The following is an 8689-nucleotide window of genomic DNA, read 5'->3' as shown; positions in this document are numbered from 1 at the left end:
TCGCTCTCTAAAATTGCAAGAGCCGTAGCTATCGTTCCATAACCTATAAAATCATATATATACATATCATATTTTAATTAACACTAACCATACAATATTCATCTATGAACGACTAGTCGTTGAAAATCTCTATAATCCAAATTTGTCGCAAAATTCATCAAATTTTTGGGAATCCACCATAATAAGACTATTTATTAATATTACAAAGTTATAGAAAGAATTACATCTTGTTATAACAGGTTTAATTAAATATCTTCCCATATTTTCCTTAAAAATGGCTGCACAGTTAGAAGATTGCCCATGTTTATTCCACAAAAGCTTATTGACACTGAAAAGGTACTTAACGATGTCCATTATAAAACCATTTCAAAAATTACATTTTCTAAATAGATTTAAAGTGTGTGCTGAACAGGAATGATGCTTAGGTAAGTATACAATACTATCAGATGCTTAGGTAAGTATACAATACTATCATTAATATTTTGATCTTCAAATAGATCAAATAATGGCAGAGGAACTATTTCATCATCCGATTCCTCTCCTTGTTCATATACTCTAATAAAATTTTAATAAATATATTATATAATTTTTTTTACTTGAAGGTTTTTAAATAATTTCGAGCATTATCGATAATGCATTAGGTCACTTTATTTTGTATCCTTATGGTAAAAATTTCAAAGATTATTTTTGCTAGATAATCATATGTATGTTTTTGATTTAGCCTTCTACAAGCTAAGCAGGCTAAAACCCTCTCATGAGTGTCTGGGTATAACCAATGAACCGCCATCCCTAAATAAGAACTTTTTAAAGACAATATTATCAATTTATAGAATATATATTTTTATATATATGATAAGCTCACCAAGAATCCACTGTATAGACAATTTTCGGGATACACAATAAATCCACTAATTTCTTTGTCATTGTGTCATATGCTTTGTTAATTTTTAATATGAGAGTAGGCCTAGACATCACATTTTTAGATGGCTGCAATTTTTTGATAATATTAATAAAAGCAGTGCTTTCTACAATTGAAAATGGTTTTAATTTTTCAATTACAAAATTAAAAACTAATTCATCAACAATTGATTGTGTTATTTTTGTCTTTGAGGTAGATGGATTTTGAATCTCAAAGATTGTGTGTTGATTGGTTTCAATTTTTTTTTACTGCTCAAATTTTGATTTATTTCTTTTATTCTTGAAGAATATATAGTCTATAATTTTTTAATTTAAATATTTTTAATTCCAGTTTTTTTAAAAAAAATAACTAAAATAATTGAAGATAAATCTTTTAAAAATTTAATTGCATTTTTAATCCCTCACTAAGCTAATAATACATTAAAATTGAAATTATAATTTCCAAAGATAATTTTTCAATTTCTTATCTTTATCAGATCAGAATTATCATATAAAAAGGAATCAGGAAAAATATCTAAATTCAGTTCTCTAAAACGAAATTTCAAATTTTGATATAAAAATCTTGAGAATAGAGCACACTTTGAGACCATAAAATGACTTGTAGACTTTTTCCATGTGAATTACACTTTAGATTCCCTGCCTAATATCAAAGTTTTATTTTATTACCTTACATATTAATACCTGCACTAAAGAAAGGTCATTATCTAATTTAAAAAGGTTAAATAACCAAATCTATCTCAGAGTTAAGTAATAAAATTACAATATGATTATAATATGTTTTTTAGTATTAAAATTTTTATATGCAAAACTTAATTATAATAAATTCTTAGTCATAATATTTATATATTTTTTATAAAGGTATTGAATTTGCAATAAAAGTTATTTATATTTTGATAATATAATCATTTGTTTTAGTATATATTTTTTTAAATACCATTATGAGTAACAAGAATATTTAAATTTTATTGTAATCTTTTTAAAATATTTATGTATAATAAATTTTTAATATAATAATCTGTATAAAATTTATACATTTCAAATTTATTTTATTGTGTACTATCATTAAAATAAATACATGGTTTAATAATAAGATGCTAATAATAAAATAAAATCTATAATGAAATTTTAATAAATTTTTTCAAAATCATTTCATGATTAAGTTTTTACATGTTTAAAATAATTTTATATTAATTCATTTTTTACCTTCAAATGTTTTTTCAAGTTTGAGCTACTTGACATTGATGTTGAAATATTTACATTGGGACATAATTTACATTTACCAAGTGTAAACTTGGTACCAGGAATTAGAGGTCTGCATTGGTCGGGTTTCCTGCCCGCCCGCCCATCTAAGTGGGCGGGCGGGCGGGTAAAATTTTTTTAATAACGGGCAGGCGGGCGGGTTAAAAAAATTTTTAACAATGGGCGGGTGGGCGGGCGGGTTAAGAAATTTAGATAATGGGTGGGAGGGCGGGTTAAAAAAATTAAAAATTTTAATTAATAAAAAATTGTTCTTACGAACTTAAAAAATAAAAAGCCTTTATAACTTTTTATAAAATAAATCAACTTTTTTCTTCAATTAAAAAAACTTTTTCTACAAATAAAAACAAACTTTTCTATAAACAAATTAAAATCTCCTTTTATGGAAATGAAATAAAACTTTTTCTTAAAATATATAATTTTTTAGATATTGAAAATTAAAATTTCCTTTTTTGGGAATAATGAAATTACTCCATTGTGTTATTTTATTTTAGTAATGATTGTTTATCTTTATATTGCCCTTTTTATTTTTATTTTCTTATATAATATATAAATATTATTTTTTATAATATAATTTTAACAAAATAATATTTTTTAATTTAATGTTAAAATATGAATAAAGAATTGATTGCTAAGAAAATAAAAAATAATTTATATAAGATAAAAAACAATGAAGATAATAATAATAAACTTAAATCGTCTATGTGGAAACAATTTAAAATTATTTTTGATGAAAATGACAAAAAGCTAGATTGGATTCGCTGCAATGATTGCGAGTCCATCTTTAAATATAATAGCAAAAGTGGCACCTCCTTCTTCCTTCGGCATCAATGTTCATCTGCAAATTATGAAGATTTGATAGATAATAAAAAAATAACTGGATATTTTGAAAAAGACAATTCTCAATTAAACAAAATGATAAAATCTGGTCTAATAGAGAATTTTGTAGAATATTGCGCTAGAGACATTAGGTATTTTAATTTAATACATTATTCTTTTATCTTTTTTAGGCCATTTCAAGCAGTTCAAGGACCTGGATTTATAAATATTTTACAAAGATTTGCCGACTTAGGGGCAACATATGGTAAATTGGATGTTAATAAGATCATACCTTGTGCTACAACAGTTAGCCGCAACGTATCCAAACGCTACTTCTGAAAGAAAATTTAGCATTGCCGGAAGGTTTTTAGAACAAAGAAGAACGTGTTTGAATCCCAAAAATGTGGATTCATTATTATTTTTGCATTATAATTACTTATAATATTTATTTTATATTTATATTTTATAAATATTTTATATGATAAAATAAATTATCCATAATTTAAATTGAATATTTTTTAAGCTTAATATAGTAATTTCCCAAATTATAAAACTTATAGAGATGTAATGTTTAAACTATTTCCATTAGATGCTTAAAATAGCAGGCTTGGGTAAAAAAATTTTTATAAATAATGGGCGGGCAGGTAAAAAATTTCTGACTAATGGGCGGGCGGGAAATTTTTAGATTAATGGGCGAGTGGGCGGGTATATTTTTTTTGAAAACTATGGGCGAGCTGGGCAGGCGGGTTAAAAAAATTTTTAAACATTGAGTGGGCAAGCATATTATCCAAAAACCCGCCCAATGCAGACCTCTACCAGGAATCTTCTTAATTGATTTAAAATATAATTCAAATTGGGGCCAGGGAAGGGTTAAATGTTCTTCATCTAAAGAAGTAAGTACTATGGACATAATATTCTTTTAAAATAAATAAATTAATAATATCATTATATTTACTTTGAATTTTGATTGAATATTAATTTCGACTGATAATTTAACAACCAGAATTTTAAAAAAAATGTTGGAAGTTGTTGATATGAATTAAACCAGTCTTAAATTATTAATATTAAGAATTAAAAAATAAATAAAAGTAATTTTTATAATACAATAAAATATGTTTTTCTTTTTATTGATATTTTTTAAGAAAAAATATAAAGTAACGAGTAAAGTAACGTTTTGTGTTACCATTACTCAAAAAAAGAAACGCGTTACCATTACCTTTAGATGAAGGTAATGAATGGCGTTACTTTTTTGACGTTACTTTACAGCACTATTCAGAATCCACATGGATTCCATATCCCAATATCAGTTGTGGCAAAAATGTCTGAAATCTAATGTGTGTAATCTCCATATGCTAAAATACATTTCTGATTACGGGCGATTATAAATTTAAAAATAACCTTAAGTAAATGATTTAAAATTAAGAAATTAACAGAATAGGAAATTTAAATACTCAGGGTTTGCAAATCCCAATATAAAATGAATATAAGAAAATGGAAACCTGAGCTGAGATAAAAGATAATGACACCATTGCATATTGGGCCATTTATACATTTTTATATATTACTCACAATATTTTTTAAAGTAATTACCCAGTGATACTAATTGTAATTGAAGAAATTATTATAAAAAAAATAAAACCTGAAAAATTGGATATAATAATATATTCAATATATTAATTTCCAAATGGATATAAGATAACCAATATTTTAAAATAATCAATCTTGATTCTCTATCATAATCTATTGACAATTATTAAGATTCAATATTCAAAACAATTCAGCTTTTAATTTAAAACTATTATTCAACATCCAAGGTTAAAAAAACAATTTTGTAACTTCAATCCCCTTTATCTCAGGTACTCTAATTGCTAATGAGCTAAAATTTTGTTTTTAGTATAACTAGAATATATTTACGCACCTATTTATAAATTGAAAGGTTGGCCAAAAGTAATGATTTGACATAATATTACTATATAAATGTTTGGTTAGCTCCTTTAAAAAAGTTGAATCTGGATCATTAAAAAGTATTATATTATATAGGTTTAATAACAAGTTCAATGCATCTCAAAAATTACAGTAAAATATTTATAAAAATTTTGTATCTTGCTATCATCATTAAATTAAAATATTCTTTATCATATATTATATCATTTTAATTCCAAATTTATTGTGTAAATTGTGAATAATATAAACATCTAATAATAGTATAGCTTTCTTTTCATCTATTATAGCCTTTTTTTATGACAGTGGTTCATGTTTCAAGCATTTACTTAATTATATAAAAAATATACTGCTCATTGTAAGTAAATAATAACATAATTATTTTTGACTATAGTAATCATTTATTCATTTGTTCTATAACCAAGGGATTTGTGGCATATAGCTGATTTATTAAGGCCTAAATTAAATGTAGCTTATAAACAAATTGTAAAATAACTTGTCTTCGTAAAAGATCCAAGTTTTTGATTCCATCTTCATATAATTTTTGAAGCTTATTTTTATCTATTATATTAATATTTTCATGAAATGAAGTTTTGACCCTTTCTAAAGCATATTCTCTAAATTAAAAATAATAAATATACTCTTTAAAAAACCTAAAATTATAAGTCTTAAATTTAGAGGATTCTCTTAAAAGCATCTTGTAAAGATTTAATACTTTTATTTTGGTAGCCATTGCTTGGATGCATACTATTGAAAACACAATTAGGCATTAATTTTATCATTAATTTAAAAAACTGAAGGGCTCCTCATTTTTTCTCCCCTTAATTAACTATCCAATTTGATGGATTTTTGAGGAAAACCTAGCGAAGCTCTGTTGTATCCATAACCAGAGATCGAAAATGCTTTTATCACGTATCACGTAAAATAATTATTTTTACTTATTTAAAAATTAAATATATTAAGAATGAGTATTTTGATGCAATTACGGAAACAGAAACATATTCAAAATATTTATTCAAGACTATTTTCATAACTTTATAAATAAATTACGATATTAGTATTATAATAAGGTGTGTATTTGAGGGAGGCTAGTCCCACGTCAACTAGTTTATTTATTCTGAGCAACCTTTTAAAATTTTTATGAGGAGCTGATACCCCTTGAAAAATTATTAAATTTTAAGTGTTAAATTTGAATCCTTTTTCTTCTTATTATTATTATAAAAATTTAAAAAATATTTTAAAAAAATAATTCAAAATTATTTTATAGCTACTTACAAGATAAAGAAGCAAAGAGTTTATTTTTTAATATTTTATTATTTATCTATATTTTAATTTTCCGATGTCCTAATTACGTCATTCGTTATGTCATATCATCGGTACGAAAGGTCATCGGTACGTATTGACATGTGACGTCATATCATTGGTACTTATTAATTTATTTTTTTATATATTTTTTTTTAAAATCAACCCTCATTTATAATCAACGCGTTATGTATATTCAAATAAAGCTTATAAATCGGTATTTGAAAAGGATATGTTGCGATTCGTTGATAAAAAATATACAATTTCAATAAAAAAGAATATGATTTTTCTTAAATATTATAGAAATAATCATCTCTATTTTAGATTTATCTTAAAACATATTAAATCATGGAAAGATTATTGTTATAGTATCAAATATTTTACACAGATAGTTATATAAAATGGTAGGAAGAATTCAAAAATAAAAGGAAACTGCACATATTTATGTCAATTATTTTAAGAATAATGCCAGTTATTTTGAAATATTTATTAAAGTTAATATATTTAACAATACAAGATATTTTAGGGTAATGATTATCAATGGAAGGTGATATCACATGTAAATGTTAATGATGATTCAAATTTATATATTAAATAGTCTGTTTTAATGAATAAAAATTTTAATATTATATTGAAGGGAATCGTTTATAACCATTGGGGTAAAGATGGTGTAGCAATTAAGGAGCATCAATACCTTTTTTTTAGCTGATTATTAGAAAAATATATTTATAAAAAACAAAGATTTGTCATTTTTTATAAGATTTAAAAAAAATTTAATACCTGCTACAGATTACTTTTTCTTAACCTTGCCTTATTACTTATTATTATTTAAAACTGAGCCCCTTTTTTAAATATAGTTAAAAAATATATGTATAGATAAAATAAGGTTACAAGAATAACTTTGTTTTTAATTAATAATTCAAGATATGTATAATATACTAATAAAAAATTATTTTTATACAATAAATAATGAATATATTTTATTATAACAAAATATAAAATTATTTTCCATTCTTTTCTATCTCAGTAAAAAAAAGAATATTTTATAGATAATATACAAATCAATTTTAAATAAACATTTATCAATGTTACTATTATTTATATTTTATAGATAATATACAAATCATTAAATTCCCAAACAGCGAATATTATCCACTGCACTGGATATGCTCTCTAAAGGGTATTAATGCTAGCACCTCTATTACTATAATAAAGCACTTATTGACTCCTCGACAGGTTTTATTTTATTAAAAATAATAATAAGTTCTATTTATTCTTTCCTTCTTCTTCCTTTTTTTATTTTTCCTTTCACTGCTCCTTCTCCTCCCCTCTTTTTTTCTTTACCTTTCCCTTTTTCTTTATCAGTTATTATAGGGTTGTTACGAAGCTGATTTGGGTCGATTTACAAAAACCACCCTATTAAGATTTTAGACATAATAATATTATATAAGCCTTGAGATTTAACAAAATATAGGTCCCCCTCTATGAGATCTTCAGTCTTACATATTATTTTGGCTAAAAACTTAATTGGGTCGTTTTTAAAAATCGACCCAAATTGGACTTTTTATCTTACCTCCATCCCTTTTCCTTTCATAGTTCCCTTTTCCTTTCATAGTACCCTTTTTCTTTTCCTTAACCTTTTGCTTTCTTTCTCCCTTTCTTTCCCCTTTCTTTCCCCTTTCCTTTACTTTTTTTTCTCTTTTCCTTACCATTCCATTTTCTTTCTCTTTACCTTTTTTTCCTATCCCTGCTCCTTTTTAGATTTTCTCTTTTTCCCCATTTTATTCTCTTTCTCATTTTCCTTTCTTTTTTTCCTTTATCTTACTCTTTCCCCTGCTCTTTCTTTTCCTTACCATTTTTCTTTCCTTTCCCCTTTTTCATTTCATTTTTTTTTCGCTTTTCCTTTTTATCTATATTTTCTTACACTTTATATTTCCCCATTTTCTTTATTTTTTTCCCCTTCTTTCTTCCCTTTTCTTTTCCCTGTTCTTTCCCTTTTTCTTTTACTTTCCCTTTTTCTCTACCCTTATCTTTATTATTTTCTTTTTATTACCCTTTTCTTTTCCCGTTCCCCTCTTCTCTTTGATTTCCTTTCTATATTCCTTTATTTTTATTTTTTCTTTCCTTTCCCTCTTAATTTCTCTCTTATTATCTTTCCCATTCTTTTTTTCCCATTCTTTTTTTCCTTTCCTTTTCCATTACCTTTTTTTTCCCTTACCATTTCCCTTTCCATTTTTCTTTTATTTTTCTCTTTTCCTTTTCATATTTCTTTCCCCTTTTCTTTTCTATTCATTTCTCCTTTTCCTTTTTCTATTCACCCTTTTTCTTTTCTTTCCCCTATTATTTTCCTTACCCCTCTTTCCTTTCTATATTCCTTTTTCTTTCACTTTTCCTTTCTTTCCCTTTTAATTTATCTTATTAACTTCCCCTTTCTCATCTTTTCCCTTCCCTT

The 8689-nt window shown here is 24.8% G+C and overlaps 2 long non-coding RNA genes across 2 annotated transcripts; both read right to left on the bottom strand.

Moving 5' to 3' along the window:
- Positions 1–442: 442 nt before the first annotated feature.
- LOC135929197 (uncharacterized) lies at positions 443–935 on the bottom strand. Its single transcript, XR_010572512.1, has 3 exons — positions 863–935; positions 597–789; positions 443–555 (listed from the first exon to the last, which is right to left on the bottom strand). It is a non-coding gene; the product is annotated as an uncharacterized LOC135929197 (long non-coding RNA).
- Positions 936–5373: 4438 nt separating this feature from the next.
- LOC135928343 (uncharacterized) lies at positions 5374–5787 on the bottom strand. Its single transcript, XR_010572298.1, has 3 exons — positions 5651–5787; positions 5432–5552; positions 5374–5392 (listed from the first exon to the last, which is right to left on the bottom strand). It is a non-coding gene; the product is annotated as an uncharacterized LOC135928343 (long non-coding RNA).
- Between the last annotated feature and the right edge of the window lie 2902 nt (positions 5788–8689).

Source organism: Gordionus sp. m RMFG-2023, chromosome 4 (assembly GCF_954871325.1).
Source record: "Gordionus sp. m RMFG-2023 chromosome 4, tfGorSpeb1-WG-v2, whole genome shotgun sequence".
Lineage (NCBI taxonomy): Eukaryota > Metazoa > Nematomorpha > Gordioida > Chordodea > Parachordodidae > Gordionus > Gordionus sp. m RMFG-2023.
The sequence above is the reverse complement of the archived record's forward strand: the minus strand, read 5'-3'. Positions and strand labels throughout refer to the sequence as shown.